This window comes from Oncorhynchus mykiss, chromosome 12 (genome assembly GCF_013265735.2).
Source record: "Oncorhynchus mykiss isolate Arlee chromosome 12, USDA_OmykA_1.1, whole genome shotgun sequence".
Lineage (NCBI taxonomy): Eukaryota > Metazoa > Chordata > Actinopteri > Salmoniformes > Salmonidae > Oncorhynchus > Oncorhynchus mykiss.
The window spans coordinates 75,134,656-75,151,535 of NC_048576.1; the positions used below are offsets into that span (position 1 = coordinate 75,134,656).

The 16,880-nt window shown below is 41.6% G+C and overlaps 1 protein-coding gene across 1 annotated transcript in view; it reads left to right on the forward strand.

Moving 5' to 3' along the window:
• The first annotated feature begins 1,605 nt into the window (after positions 1-1,605).
• Positions 1,606-16,880, forward strand: part of LOC110538386 (histone deacetylase 5) — an 80,186-nt gene continuing 64,911 nt past the window's right edge. Inside the window, exons 1-2 of the mRNA XM_021625178.2 lie at positions 1,606-1,780; positions 12,100-12,348. The gene's annotated coding sequence lies outside the window, so the exon portion shown is untranslated. The remainder of the gene's footprint in view (positions 1,781-12,099; positions 12,349-16,880) is intronic.

The following is a 16,880-nucleotide window of genomic DNA, read 5'->3' on the forward strand; positions in this document are numbered from 1 at the left end:
TGTGTGACCTGACAAATCAAAAGCAGGCAAATACACCATAAAATCCAAGACACCTGTGGGTCAGACCAACATGAGTAAAAATCCCTGTCAGAATATACCTATTTCCTCTATTTTCAACTTTCTTCTCTCCTCCACTCCCTTCGCTCTCTTTTGCTGTCAGACCAGTGGAACAAACAGGGTTGCTTTTGTTCGCTTTTAGCCTGTTTTGCAGCACTGCCTGTGTTATTTTTAGCTGCTATCTTGTCTTTCAACGTGAATCGATCGATCCCACCTCACCATGTTCACACAAATGGCCTTTTCTGACGTACGAGAGGCAGCAATTGCTGGCTCCCTGGGAGGCATGACGTCCTTTCCCACCTCTGCAGGAGGGTTCACAGTACTGTCAATATTGGTTTGTGACAGACAGACTGACGAGACCCCTCTTAAAATGAAAGAAGCAAGGGAGAGAGCAAGATGAGAAGGATGAGGGAAAGAGAGAGGGTGTCTGGTAAACCGGTGGGGTAAGGTGTGGAGCCGTGCAGTCAGGTGCATCCATGGCAACTAACTACACATGAGCACACAGGAAACCAAACAGTAAAAGTGAGAGTGTAGGGCAATCTCGCTCCTTGTGCAGTAAGACAGTGCACTATGTGGCCAGAATAGAGAGTGTGAGAACAAGAGTTTGCATGTATAAGGGGACATCACTGTGCAAATGCAAGGTCTACCACACTTGTGCAAGTGAGATTAAGTCTGTGCGAGAGAGAGAGAGACAGACAGAGCTGGTAGTCCACCAAACTACCAGGTGTGAAACAGGGAAGAGACTAATTTGGTATAGAGCAGACCTAACCCACTCCATCAATAAATTAATCAAAACATAATTTTACATCTGGTTAGCAACAATAATTAAGTAAATGATGTCTAAAGAGAAAAACATCCTCACCTGTGCTACTGTAACGGATGTGAAACGGCTAGCTTAGTTAGCGGTGTGCGCTAAATAGCGTTTCAATCAGTGAAGTCACTTGCTCTGAGACCTTGAAGTAGTAGTTCCCCTTGCTCTGCAAGAGCCGCGGCTTTTGTGGAGCGATGGGTAACGATGCTTCGAGGGTGACTGTTGTTGATGTGTGCAGAGGGTCCCTGGTTCGCGCCCGGGTATGGGCGAGGGAACGGTCTAAAGTTATACTGTTACACTGCCAACATTTCCAAATAGAATCCACATGCTATTTATTTTCCCTTTCTTACTTCTACTATTTGCACATTGCTACAACACTGTACGTAGCCAGTAATAGAAATTGAAATGGCTCTATTCTTTTAAAGCTTTTACTGTTCATTTCTGTTTTGTTTATGATCTATTCCACATGCTTTGGCAATGTAAACATGTTTCCCATGCTCTAGTCTAGCATACTCTGTAACTTGCTGTTCTGAGTTACCGTATATCTAATAGTGGCGCCCAAGATTCACATTGATAGTCTTCCCGAAAAGATGCGCTACACATTCTGCGCAACCAAGATTTTGGTAGGAAACTTGCAGTCCTTTCCTACTCGGGCCGTGGTAGTAGTATCTGTCCTGCTGTACTGAGTTACTCATTGGGTGTATAATCTATTTTTAGCGCCAACAGATGGAGTCACGTGACAGGGGACAAACGTCATTAATGTTGTTGGTGGAGGAGCTGAAAATATGGAGGAAAGAGAGTTTTGACAGTGAACATTAGACATTTCACCCCCCAAAATATTATTAAACCGATCAAGAAGTGTAACGGTGAAAGAGGCAATCCCCGAGCAGCGAAAAGGATAACGACAATCAGGTACGTTATGTTTGCTGGGAGATAATGTATCTTTCGTCTACTGCTGGTAAGAAATGTTTTTCGCGATATTTTCATTTGATGCGTTTGGTTACTCCTGGCTAGCTAACAAGCTGAGCGAACGCTATGAAGTTTTGATAGCTAGTTAACGTTAGCTAGCAAGCGAAGTTGCTTTAGCTAATGTAAATGTGCACGAATGGATTGTTCTGATTTGGAAAATTTTAAGTTAACAAACTGACATAGTATTGGCATCTGATTTTAAAGAGTCAGTTAGCCAGGTTGTAATGATCCCAGACGTCTAGTTAGCTTGCTAGCTAACGTTAGCTTATCAGAAGCCTACTTACATATAGCTAGTAACGTTAGCTAATTTAGTTATCACAATTTTAAAACGTTTTTATTTATGGTGGTTGCTAAAAGCAGTACCGCAGTCGTCGGTGCCCTCTCCATGGCAATTTGTGTCCTCCATGTTTAGCAAATTGTGTTTTTGTTCTAGTTGAAATGACCAGTTTGCCACTTCTGCAATCTCCACTTCTGGTTACCCCCATTGCAGTCGTCTGCAAGTTTGCGACGCCTCATTTTTTTTTTTTTTTTAAGGTAATGGTGCCACTTGAGTTGGGGTCCCACTCCCTGATAGTTGTTTCTATAGGTGTATACAGTTCCTATGCCGTGTGTGAAAGAGGATCCCACACAGTCAGTAGCCTGTGTTTTTGCATATTCAATATAACGTTATGCTAATTAACATGAGCTGCAACAAACACTCAAACTGAGAACTGTCCAATCTCTTCATTCAAAAACTCAATCATGGACACTCTTACTGACAGTTGTGGCTGCTTTGCGTGATGTATTGTTGTCTCTACCTTCTTGCCCTTTGTGCTGTTGTCTGTGCCCAATAATGTTTGTACCCTGTTTTGTGATGCTGCCCTGCTATGTTGTCTTGGGTCTGTCTCTCTTTAAGTCGTGATGTGTATTTGTCCTATATTATATTTTTCATCCCAGCCCCTGTCCCCGCAGGAGGCCTTTTGGTAGGCTGTCATTGTAAATAAGAATTTGTTCTTCACTGTCTTGCCTAGTTAAATTACATTTAATGCCACTAGTTTCACTGTGTAAAATGAAATGTGAGTGAAAGGTATAATACCTTAGGCCAATTAACTCTATCAGTGCTTTCCTTGCCCCCCCAAAATACTAATTTGCATTACTGGAAGCACCTTTTGTGCCTAGTTCAGATGGGTAGGTTTGCTCCTTATGTAGAGATGTCTGAATAGTTTATTCATTTATGGTCCGTATCGGTTATCACAATGGATTGTCTGCTGACAAAGTTGTTTTTGCAGTTACTTTCATGATAGGCATAACTTATGAAAGGAACATGGCATTTATTAAAGGTAGGCCTAGATACTCTGTACAAAACATTATAACACCTTCCTACCCACCTTTGCCCTCAATTTGTTGGGGAATGGCCTACAAGGTGTCAAGTGTTCCACAGGGATGCTGGCCCATGTTGACTCCAAAGCTTCCCACCGTTGTCAAGTTGACTGCATGTCCCTTGGGTGGTGGACCATACTCGATACAAACAGGAAACTGAGTGTGAAAAGCACAGCAATTGACACCATCAAACCAGTCCCCCTCGCACCTACTACAATACCCTGTTCAAAGGCACTTAAATATTTTATCTTGCCCATTTACCCTCTGAATGGCACATTCCATGTCTCAAGGCTTAAATTCGTCTTGAACCTGTCTCCTCCCCTTCATCTACACTGATTGAAGTGGATTTAACAGGTGACCTCAATAATGGATCATAACTTTCACCTGGTCAGTTTGTCATGGAAAGAGCAGCTTTTCCTAATGTGTTGTATATTCTACAGTGGATTCCAAAGTAAGGTTTTGATTTGTGACTTGTTCTGTGTTTTTATACACGTTAACATTGTACCTGCAGGCCACCCTAAACCCTATGAAAAGATGTGGCTTGTGGTTTTGGCTCGCAAGTTGGATGGAGCCAGAGAGGTCGTGGAGAAGGACTTCCTCCTAAAATTAAATTAATGACAAATGCCTGTCTTTGATGAAGTGTCAAAGATTTGCTAGAGATCAGTTGATTGACAGATGCTGCTTCTCACGTGTGTGGATGCCTCTCACAGTCCTCGAGTGGCCTTGCAAGTGTTTTTTTTAATTGAAAATGGTTAAGTCCTTGTGCATGGAGTTGTATGGTTTAACTTTAATCATTGGATTTTGTTTAAAATGTATGCCAATGTGAAAAATATCAGCATCCCTGTTGCTGTGGAATTGCCCTCATTTAACAGTCACTCCAAGTAAATGGTTTAGCTAGTGTTTCTTCATCTCTAGCATCAGCCTTTTTGCTCAAGGGTTGCCTTGTCACACACTCCTGATTTCTGCCCTCTTGGCTATCAGATAAGATCAGGTTATCTGCAAACATCTGGATGTGCCCAGTTGAATTACATGGTGACAGATGTCAAGACCTTAAAAAGGGTCACACATTGAGACCCCATGTTCCATAGGGGACCTCTTCCTTATGAGGGAGGATATAAATAACATTTGCTTCAGACCATGGCCACTGAACAGTATACATTTAAATGTGCTTTCTCTATGCGGGTCACTGTCTATTTTTAAAATGTGTATCTTTTATATTGATTGCCTGAATTAAACTTGATGGGTCGAACTTTGCTTCTCTGATCTCGGACACCCAGAATTAAAATCTTGCGTAAATGTACTAACGAGACTAGCAAAGTCTTCATCCCTCTAAACGGAAACTCTCAGCCAGTTTCGGGCTAGTCTATTTGCCATCCCACCGGCTGTCGACAGATGCTACTACCATTTTTATGTTACGTGCATCTGTCCACGAGAGATTAGGCCTACTCCTTCATGAAATGGGTTCAGTATGTAAGATGGCAACTCCTTTTATTTTTTTAAGACAGTTCATCAATGACGTGACGCAGAGTCACTTGTCCTGATGAATCACACAAGGTGTTGAAAAGGCTATTGAACAGCCCTGCCCATGTGCTGCCCTGAAGAAACAGGGCCTTGATGTTTGCCTATTCTGTTTGCAATGCAAAAATGCATGGAAACTTGGATTCATACACTGTAGAAAAGTATTTAGGCTACAGTGTGAAGCAAAAATAACCTCAGCTGTACAGTGGGGCAAAAAAGTATTTAGTCAGCCACCAATTGTGCAAGTTCTCCCACTTAAAAAGATGAGGCCTGTAATTTACATCATAGGTACACTTCAACTATGACAGACAAAATGAGAAATCCAGAAAATCACATTGTAGGATTTTTAATGAATTTCTTTGCAAATTATGGTGGAAAATAAGTATTTGGTCAATAACAAAAGTTTCTCAATACTTTGTTATATACTCTTTGTTGGCAATGACAGAGGTCAAACATTTTCTGTAAGTCTTCACAAGGTTTTCACACACTGTTGCTGGTATTTTGGCCCATTCCTCCATGCAGATCTCCTCTAGAGCAGTGATGTTTTGGGGCTGTTGCTGGGCAACACAGACTTTCAACTCCCTCCAAAGATTTTCTATGGGGTTGAGATCTGGAGACTGGCTAGGCCACTCCAGGACCTTGAAATGCTTCTTACGAAGCCACTCCTTCGTTGCCCGGCAGGTGTGTTTGGGATCATTTTCATGCTGAAAGACCCAGCCACGTTTCATCTTCAATGCCCTTGCTGATGGTAGGCTTTGTTACTTTGGTCCCAGCTCTCTGCAGGTCATTCACTAGGTCCCCCCTATGTGGTTGTGGGATTTTTGCTCACCGTTCTTGTGATCATTTTGACCCCACGGGGTGAGATCTTGCGTGGAGCCCCAGATCGAGGGAGATTATCAGTGGTCTTGTATGTCTTCCATTTCCTAATAATTGCTCCCACAGTTGATTTCTTCAAACCAAGCTGCTTAGCTCTTGCAGATTCAGTCTTCCCAGCCTGGTGCAGGTCTACAATTTTGTTTCTGGTGTCCTTTGACAGCTATTTGGTCTTGGCCATAGTGGAGTTTGGAGTGTGACTGTTTGAGGTTGTGGACAGGTGTCTTTTATACTGATAACAGGTGCCATTAATACAGGTAACGAGTGGAGGACAGAGGAAGAAGGACAAAGAAGTTACAGGTCTGTGAGAGCCAGAAATCTTGCTTGTTTGTAGGTGACCAAATACTTATTTTCCACCATAATTTGCAAAGAAATTCATTAAAAATCCTACAATGTGATTTTCTGGATTTTTTTTATTTTTATGTTAATGATTTAAACATGCTTTCTGTGCTGAAATATTTGTAAATGTTTTTAAATCCTGGAAACCTGGTTACCAGTGTTGATCGGATAAAACCCACAGTTGACAGCCTCCACCCCAATATTCCATGCACGTTTACAATCCTAGCCCCCAGAAAAGCCTATTCTTGGAGAAATGGGCATGTGACTGGTTCAAATTCCAGAAGGAATAGGTGCCAGCCTCCTACCCTTGAGCAATGTGCTGACCCAAAATTGTTTTGATTGTATCATTTCTGTGAGGCACTTCAGTGTTGGGGAAAAATAATTTGACTGAAGTTAGTAATTTGGTGTCTGGATCCTAATGAAACATCCTTGGACCAGTTATAAGGCCATTGCCTAGACATACTTCATTTGACTACATTTTGAATCAACTAACTAGGCATATCTCTCTCTGCTATTTAAGTGAACAATTTAGCTTCAAGGTAAATTAAAGGTGCCGCACTGCCATTGAGAGCCTGCATGCTCTCTGTATTTTATGTAAGGTGTGGCCTTACATAAAATCAAGGGGAGATGGGGCCATTTCTTCACTGCTGGTGGGAAAGGCTCTGCTGAGTGCAGTGTCCCTCCTTTCTCCTTGAGAATCTGCTGGTCGCTCTCTCGCCTTGACTTTGAGGGCTGGCTGAGGGGGATGTGCAGAAGCAGCACACATTTTTACGCCATCTTTTGGTTCTGTTTATAAGAGCACAAAGGATCCTCCTTATGTGGTTCTGATTTTGGACCAGACCTGACTCTGTGCCACAGGCCTTTCTGTTGCATTGCCCGAAGGCCATTGCATTCATAAATGCTATGCAATAAAGTTTGACAGCAGCCAATTTCAACATGAAGCACATTTGATTGTTGCAAAATGATTTGCTCCTGCTTAAAGCTCTCCCTGCAATTTTAAGAATTTCTTGGTGTACAATTTCTGTGCTTCATATGTTGAACCAATTTTAAGTCATGGCTTCAAGCAAAGGCTGATGCCAAGATCTGAGGACAGAGCATGTCACTTAGCAGCACTTCCTGGCTGTTGGAGGGACCGGTATTTTCAGTGATAATGTGAGGAGGCGGAGACCCCCCCACTTATGCTATTCGCTGGATGAGTCTCCTTGCACCATCACGCAGTGGTACTGCAAAGAGTTAAAAAAAAGAAGAAAAAAAGGAGCTGATATTTTTATCCCCATTCGTACGTCATTAGGCTAATGCAGCCGGTGAAAGTGGCTAGGTCAGCAGTCAGAAGTGGTTAATTAAAGGTTCTAAATATCCTGCGACAAGGCATCCCATTATCTCTGTGACACGGTTTCTATAACCAAGCTTCCGGTGAATTCCGTGATTAAGCCAGGCCCTTCCCGGAGCATGTCATCTGACCGAGTGCCTTGGGATCCTGCAGGGGGAGAGTTGCTTACCAACTTCTGGAATATCACACAGAGAGCCATTTGCTTAGCCCCATACCACACCCTAGACATGATTTAGCTGACATATTGTATGCAATATTGTATGCAATTACAGGAAATGTCATCCTTTGTGGGTGTACAGGAGAAAGACATAGGTTTAATGGCACTTAGTCCCAGATGTTAGAAAGGCTGCATAAAATTAACAATTTCAAAAGTCTAAATTCAATTTGAGCTGTTTCTTGCAATTGGTGCAACAATGCCTTCCTGTCACAAATTGGTCTTGGTGATTTTGGTATCTAAATGTGTTAGTGAGTGACTGACTAAATTACATGTTCCTGTCGTTAGTCTAATCCTCATGACTGTTCCCAGATAACCTTGCAAAACCAAACAAAACCCTAGAGAAATATGAATATATTTAGTCGATGTGCTGACAAGGGGCCAGTGTTAAACCGGAGGGGACATCTGAGGAGAGTAGTTTTTAAAGAGCATTAAACGATCAGTGACGTGTTTGGGCAAGATGCCTGAGAGCCTTGCTTCAGTGTGGAAGGCACAGGGACGGCGGTACTGCATGGGCTTCCAGCGCTAACTCCGCTCCATTAAATCATATGGCTTAGAGGCAAGACTTCCGCGACTGAGTGGGATCCGCTTTCCAGATCCGCTTTCCAGGAATTACACTGCAGTGGTAATTAGGGCTGGGTGATATGGCCTAAAAATCATCTAGATTTGTTCACTCTTATGGCCAATTTACTTTATGTACCAGTCAAAAGTTTGGACACCTACTCATTCAATGGTTTTTCTTAATTTTTTAAAATGTTCTACATTGTAGAGTAATAGTGAAATATATGAAATAAAACATGGAATCATGCAGCAACCAAAAAAGTGTTAAACAAATCAAAATATATTTTAATTGAGATTCTTCAAAGTAGCCACCCTTTGCCTCGATGACACTCTTGGCATTTTCTCAACCAGCTTCATCTGGAATGCTTTTCTAACCGTCTTGAATGAGTTCCCACACATGCTGAGCACTTGTTGGCTGCTTTTCTTTTACTCTGCGGTCCAACTCATCCCAAACCATCTCAATTTGGTTGAGGTCGGGGGATTGTGGAGGCCAGGTCATCTGATGCAGCCCTCCATCACTCTCTTTCCTGGTCAAATAGCCCTTACACAGCCTGGAGGTGTGATGGATCATTGCCCTGTTGGAAAAACAAATTATAAGCCCAAACCAGACGGGATGGCGTATTGCTGCAGAATGCTGTGGTAGCCATGCTAGTTAAGTGTGCCTTGAATTCTAAATTAATCAGATCGTGTCACCAGTAAAGCACCATTCCCACCTCCCTGCTTCACGGTGGGTACTACACGTGGAGCTCATCCGTTCACCTACCCTGCGTCTCACAAAGACGCGGCGGTTAGAACCAACCATCTCAAATTTGGACTCATTAGACCAAAGGATAGATTAGCACCAATGTCCTTCTGTTTGTGTTTCTTGGCCCAAGCAAGTCTTCTTATTGCTGTCCTTTTAGTAGTCTTTGCAGCAATTTGACCATGAAGGCCTGATTTCACGCAGTCTCCTCTGAACAGTTGATGTTGATGTCTGTTACTTCAACTCTGCAGCCAAAATAAATGCTACAATCTGAGGTGCAGTTAACCATAATGTACTTATCCTCTGCAGCAGACGTAAAACAAAGGAGATGGTCGTACACTACAGCTCCACTACGGGGCAATAGTGGAGCAGGTTGAGAGCTTAAATTTCCTTGGTGTCCATCACCAACAAACTATCATGGTCCAAACACACCAAGACAGTTGTGAAGAGGGCACGACAACGCCTATTTCCCCCTCAGCCAACTGAAAAGATTTGGCATTGGTCCTGAGATCCTCAACGTTCTACAGCTGCACCATCGAGAGCCTCCTGACTGGTTGCATCACCGCCTGGTATGGCAACTGCTCGACCTCCGACTGCAAGGCACTAGAGGGTAGTGCGTATGGCCCAGTACATCACTGGGGCCAAGCTTCCTGTCACCCGGGACCTCAATACTAGGCGGTGTCAGAGGAAAGCCCAAAGAATTGCTAAAGAATCCAGCCACCCAAGTCATAGACTGTTCCTCACCTCCCCATTACCTCGACTAACCTGGTGCCCAGCACATTGACTTTGTACCGGTACCCCCTGTATATAGCCTCGCTACTGTTATTTTATTGTTGCCCTTTAATTATGTTTCTTTTTATACATTTTATTTAACTTCAGTTTATTTTAGTAAATCATTTCTTAACACTTTAGTGTTGGTTAAGGGCTTGTAAGTAAGCATTTCACTGAGGTCTACACCTGTTGTATTTGGCGCATGTGACAAATAGTTTGCTTTGAACTTTGGGTCTTCCTTTCCTGTGGCGGTCCTCATGAGAGCCAGTTTCATCATAGCGCTTGATGGTTTTTGCACCTGCACTAGAAGAAACTTTCAAAGTTCTTGAAATTTTCCGCTTTGACTGACCGACCTTCATGTCTTAATGTATTGATGAACTGTCGTTTCTCTTTGCCTATTTGAGCTGTTCTTGCCATAATCTTATAGCAAATAGGGTTATCTTCTGTATACCACCCCCACCTTGTCACAACACAACTGATTTGCTCAAACGCATTAAGAAGGAAAGAAATTCCACAAATTAGCTTTTAACAAGGCACACCTGTTAATTTAAATGCATTCCAGATGATTACCTCATCTGGAATGAGAGAATGCCAAGAGTGCAAAGCTGTCATCAAGGCAAAGGGTGGCTACTTTGAAGAATCTCATATAATATGTAAACTATATTTAGATTTGTTTAACACGTTTTGTTACTACATGATTCCATATGTGTTACTTCATAGTTTGATGTCGCCACTATTCTACATTGTAGAAAATTGTAAAAATAAAGGAACCCTTCAATGAGTAGGTGTGTCAACTTTTGACTGGTACTGTAAGTGCTGAAAACAATGTCTCCTGTCTGGCCACGTCCTGCCCCTGTAGTTGCTCCCTCTGCCCAGTAGGTGAGGCCGCAGGTCCAGGGAGGGACACTGTCCAAAACGCAGGGTGCCCCAGTGGGCTGTGGAACTGCCAGGACTCCTGTAGGATGCAGACCCAACAGCAGCTGCAGAGCAAACTGAGATGAATAGGGATTAAGCATAAAGCAGGCACTTTGTTATATCTTTTTCTGTGAGATGTAATGGGGCCAACATCGCACGTTAAGGATTTAACCAGGAGGTTATGTTCAAATCATCAAAGGTCATTGGTGTATCTTAATGAGAGAGACAATTGGCACTGCGCCAGTGTTCATCCAGCTGTGCGAATACAAAATATGTACATTTGTATGATGTAATTTGCTCTGGGTAAGGTCTGCAAAGTGCGTGAATAACCTCTTTGTAAAAACAGTTTTAACATAATGCATATAGCAATTTGCATCCATTTTATTGCATGTGATTAGGCTACCTTGACAGGAGTTTAATGAATATTTCATCCGCTTAAGGTGAAACGGCGCCACTGCTCGCCCCAGCGCATTAATTGTTTTTGATTTGTTGATGAAACTGAGGAGCGGAGCATCTAGCATGGCAACAAAAGAAATGTGCAGTACCTCTGCTCTTGTATCGTGCATGCAATGATGTCTGAGGGAAATGAACTGTCAGTAGTTTGAAATAACTTCTGTTGTAACATCGCAAATGGATGTGGCATATTCACTAAGTACGGATTCCAGATTTTAAAGGCTAATTGGAATAAAGAGAATATAGATTTTAATTTATGTTGGGCAGAACCCTTGGATGGAATCAGACCTCCCATGGTGAAATCCCCTTGTAAAAATGTGTGACATGGCTTTAATAGCTATACGAGCGATCTAGGAAGCAACAACTAAGGTTTTATTTATTTTGCAACCTATGAAATAGACCATCATACGTAAGTGAAATGTTATAGAGCAGGGAGATATTTACACAATTAAGTAATTTAGAATGTGTGTTTACACATTCACACTAATGAAATGACTAAGTAGCCTATTCATTTAGAACAGAGGCCCAGTTTAGAAAGACTGCACATATTGACACTGTCCATTTGTCCACTCACCTGGGGTCATTGAGAAGCATGGTGCGACTGAGGGCCAGTATGGGCATTGCAGCGCTATGCCTCTCCTCCTCCATCCCCAGGGGGAGTGTGGGTATCGTAGTGTTGCTGTCTCTCTCTCGTCTCTGCAGACCCCAGGCTGCATGACTCATCCCATTAACAGCTCTGCGAGTGCTTTTCGGCGGAGGCAAACTGACTAACACCCCCTCCCTCACCTTCCCTCAAAGCAAAACAATTTTCCACATTTCAGACAGTCTTTAGCAACTAGATTTTTTTTTTATGAGTTAGTGTTTTAATGGTAGTCTGGAGTGGAATAATGTAAAATCATTGGTCATCTGTTTTATCATGGTAGAAGTCGGGGAGGGAGAGTTGCAAATGGAGGTAGCCCAACTGCTTATTTGGCCTGTGTGTAACAACTAATCTTGACTAGCAGATCACCTACTCTGTCATTGCCTGACTAAGCAAAATGGGAGTCGAAAACTAACATTACTGAATTACTTATGCCAGAATGAATGCTGGCCATGCTATCTGCAGTGGCCAGGCATGTGAGGAGTTACGGATACCAGGATCCTTGAACTGCAGCTGGCTAACTCTTGTTCATTTGTGACTATTGCAGTGGGATTGACTCGAAGAAGGGGAAGAGCCTACTGATCCACCATACCTCTGTGGACCAAAGTCATGGCTGACGCCGAAGACCCACTTTAGAACCTTCAGTCCATTCCCAAACACAAGCAAATACACACTCGCCTAAAGCTTTATCATCCTAATTCTTATTACCTTCAATTTGACTGAGTTTTGGAACAACAAAGACCACTAACGCAATCATCTCTGGCTTCTCCGTTCATCATTTCTGCCAACACCACAGGTAAGTCTGGTTTTCTTTTCTCCAGCTTTTTTTTCTTCATGAAATGCAAAGAAAGCCCCCCTCCCCCGTGACCTCTTAACCCTCTGATCCTCTCCATGAACTCCCCTCAGGGCATTACTCATGTGTTGTTTTACAAGTTTGTTTGATGACAGGAAACCAGCATCTCGAAGTCTGAGGCTTTATGGTGGCTGTATGGTTCACCATTACTTTTATCTTAAAGAAGTCAGCAAACTGGAGTGATTATTCAGAATTATATCCAGTAGCAGGATGTGTTCATGGGTCTCTTAAACAAAATACTTTCCTTTTCTTTTTTTTCTATTTGTTTAGACTTGTTCTCATGATTCCAGTTGGTTTAAGTTCCTCTACACATGGGCTATCCTATATCAGAACAAATCCTAACAACAACAACAACAACCTGTGGATTCTCTTACTGGCTGCTCTCTTCTCCAATCTCTTTCTGTCTATATTTAGAACCGCTGACGACTGACCAGACCTTTATTAACCTCCCATCCCCCTAATGACGTCTTTGAATGTCACTGGGTGCCGTGGCAACCCTGACTGCTCTGTGAAAGGCCTGGAGGGTTGTCTGCTCATTGGACAAAACACTAGAGCAAACATGACTGCTGTTTTTTTGTGCTATGAGTTGTGTAAGTAGCTTGTGTGTAGCTAGTATCTTTGGCGAGATATATAGTGTTCGTGTTGTCTTTATGTTAATAGCATTTGAGGCAGGAAGGCCTTCCGATCGGTAGGTGCAGCAATACTGCAAAGCTAACTGGTCATGAAGATGAGCTCAGGCGGATCTTAGACTCTGACCACAGCAATAACAATGCAGACACGTTGTAGAATTTTTGCAGAAAGTCTAACCATCCTCAGTGTCAGCCTTTTTATGAGAGTTGAACATGTAGTACAATGACTGGACTTATTTTATCTGCAGATAGAAGTGCATTGACATTCAAAACACTGTTTTGAAGTTACCATTAACTCCAACTGAACAGGTGTCGAACTGTGATGTCCACTGCCACATTTCAACACCGCCACATGAGAACTATACCTGAATAATCCTGAACACCCAAAAGGGCCTTATGGTCAGGATGGCAACTTTTCCTTTTGTGTGACTGGCCCTGCACAGGCATTTAGGCTACTTGAGACGGGGAGCGCAGCAGAGAATTTACTCTGTTCTCTGTGTTGCGTCACCCACCTGTTCGATCAGCCAGGAACACAGAGAGCTCCTCCAAGAGCTCGAATCCTGCTAAGGCAAAAATGTGTTAAATTGTCCGGAAGTACCGGACTGAGGGGTTTGTATAGCGTAAGGGCCTTTGTTAGCCAGGTAACGTTCTGTTTGGTGCTGTTCCAAGAGGCTAAAAAAGTCATGATGGCTGTAGAACAGCACCCGTAAGTGGCCTGCATGAATGTAATTGGTGACCCATTTTTAAGTGTATTGTAGAGCTGGCACGGTAAATTGACACCGACCATACCGATCACTTATCGCATGAATTTTGTTGATGGTTCATTACAATAAGTAGCCTATAGTAGAGAAATAAAGTTTGAAATAACACATGTTTTTCTAATACAGTGCCTTCAAAGTATTCATACCCCTGGACTTATTCCACATTTTATTGTTAGACTGAATTCAAAATATATATATTTCATCTATTTTTGAAACCCATCTACACACAAGTGTTTGCATTTTTAGCTATTTAATTTGTCGTTCTGTCCGGTGGATAGCGCAAATCAGTGCCTTCAAGTTTGATACGAGCCTACGTGAGATTTCCTAGCTTCTAAACATGACCAGAGAGAGACGGTCAAATAATACAGCAAAGAGCTGCTGTTTTTATAAGGGACTTCATGTTGAATTATTTTAATTATTCAGCACTGTCACATTTTTATTCCAAGCTATTACAAAACATAAAACTCCTACTCGCGCTGCAATGAATGAGTAGCCGAGTGTATAGGTAGCCTTGGGTTTTTATTATTATTATTATTATTATTATTATTAGCAGCTTGTCTATTTGAATATTTCACTTTCTCTGGTCATAGGAACGATATTAATTTGTGCTTGAGGCAGATGTGGTGTGACTCGTTTCACCATCAGGTTGAAGACTGTGTCCCCTCTCCTCCGATGATACTGACCCGAGAAAGGAAGGAGAGAGCAGGAACCGCGAGAGGCTTGACCCTCTGCTGCTCTTTCCCTCCCTCCGCTGAGACTAATGCCGTGTTCAAAACAACTAGGAACTCGGGCATCTACGACTTCAATGCTCTCAAGTCAACTGGGAACTCAGAAGAATAAAATGAGATCTGGCTGGGAAAAATATTGTGTAAAAAAAAAAAAGCGGTAATCCAACTTGGAATTCCAAGGCGGAAACTCGGGCATCTTTCTAGAGCCCTGAATTTCCCACCTGAACATCACTGATGTTGTGATTTTACTTTTTTCCCCTCATTTTATTCTTCATTTCAGTTGTCTTAATCACCATCAGATGCAGGTAGCTTACCATCTGTGCAGTAAAATAAATATTGAAATTATTTCAATTTATACTCTACTGTGGCAAGCTGATGATCTATTTTTATTATCAAAGCTCGGGTTTAAAATATAATGTGGTCTGAGATTAACAATATTGGCAGGCCAGGCATATAGCCAATATGCTGTGATAATGTATTAGGCCTGCCTACTGCACAAACCTGATTCCTACAGAAGTTTTTATTAGGGAAATGTTAAAATATAAGTGGTAGATCTCGGCATGCTTTTTTTTTAAATGCAAAAGTTGTCTTTACTTAGGTTGGTGACCACGGCCTCAATGCCAAAATGATGTGGTTTTTTTTGGCATTTTTGACAATTTTTATTGAAAAGGAAATGCAGAAATATCACATTTACATAAGTATTAAATATTTGCTTACCGTTCATGCTTTTCAAAATTCTTCAAGCTCTGTCAAATTGGTTGTTGATCATGGCTAGACAACCATTTTCAGGTCTTCCCATAGCTTTGACTTAAATCTACTTGAAAATCTAACTCAGCACCTCTGGAACATTCACTGTGTTCTTGGTAAGCAACACCAGTATAGATTTGGACTTGTGTTTTAGGTTATTGTCCTGCTGAAAGGTGAATTCGTCTCCCAGTGTCTGGTGGAAAGCAGACTAAGCAAGGTATTCCTCGACGATTACTGTCTGTACTTAGCTCCTTTTCTTTTTTTATATCCTGAAACTCCCCAGTCCTTAACGATTACAAGCATACCCATAACATGATTCAGCCGCCACTATGCTTGAAAATATGGAGAGTGGTATTCTGTATATAGCCTTGTTATTGTGTTAATTTTAGTTTATTTGGTAAATATATTCTTAACCAACAATGCAGTTCAAGAAAGAGTTAATTTTATTTGGTGCATGTGACAGTTTGATTTTATTTAATATATTGGATTTGACCCCAACATAACACTGCCACATTTTTTGCAGTATTAATTTAGTGCCTTTTTGCAAACAGGATGCATGTTATGAGAATTTAAAAAATTCTGTACAGCCTTCCTTCTCTTCATTCTGTCAAGTAGGTTAGTAACTACAATGTTGTTGATCCATCCTCCATTTGCTCCTATTACAGCCGTTAAACTATGTAACTGTTTTAAAGTCACCATTGACCTCCATGGTGAAATCACTGAGCCGTTTCTTTCCTCTCCGGCAACTGAGTTAGGAAGGACGCCTGTATCTTTGTAGTAACTGGGTGTATTGACACACTATCCAAAGTGTATTTAATAACTTCACCATGCTCAAAGGGATATTCAATGTCTCCTTTTTTACACATCTACTAATATGTGCCCTTTGCGAGGCATTGGAAAACCTCTGGTTGAATCTGTGTTTTTAAATTCACTGCTCGGCTGAGGGACCTTTACGATTATCTGTATGTGTGGGATACAGAGATGAGGTATTCATTAAAAAATGACGTTAAAGATGCACTATGCATAAATCGCTCCACCTATTCCTGGTTGTTAAAATTCAAATAGTTTGCAAAATTTCTGTTTGACAAAACAAGTCGTATAGAATATACGTACCATAAATGTACCATTTTTAAATCACTGAAATATATTTTCCATAACAGTATTGTATTTTCTGCTATTTGAAGATAATGTGCAAAAACAAAACTTAAAAACTGGAAGCATAGAAATAGCTTGAATTTGGTCGGTTCTCCCAAAAAGTTACATATTGCAGCTTTTTAACACTTATTGCGCACAGTGGGTCCATGCAACTTACGACTTGTTAAGCACATTTTTACTCCTGAACTTAGGCTTTCCATAACAAAGTGGTTGAATACTTATTGACTGAAGACGTCTTGTTTTTTTTAATTAGAAAAACATACCTCCACTGACATTATGGTGTGTGTGTGTAGGCCATTAATCTCAATTTAATATTTTTTAATTGTGTCTAAAACAAAGTGGAGAAAGTCAAGGGATGTTAATGAGTACTCTCTGAAGGTACTGTATGTGAGATTTGTTAATGGGACAATTGATGGCTACAACCATCAAACAAGTTGTAGTAATTTTAAAGGATA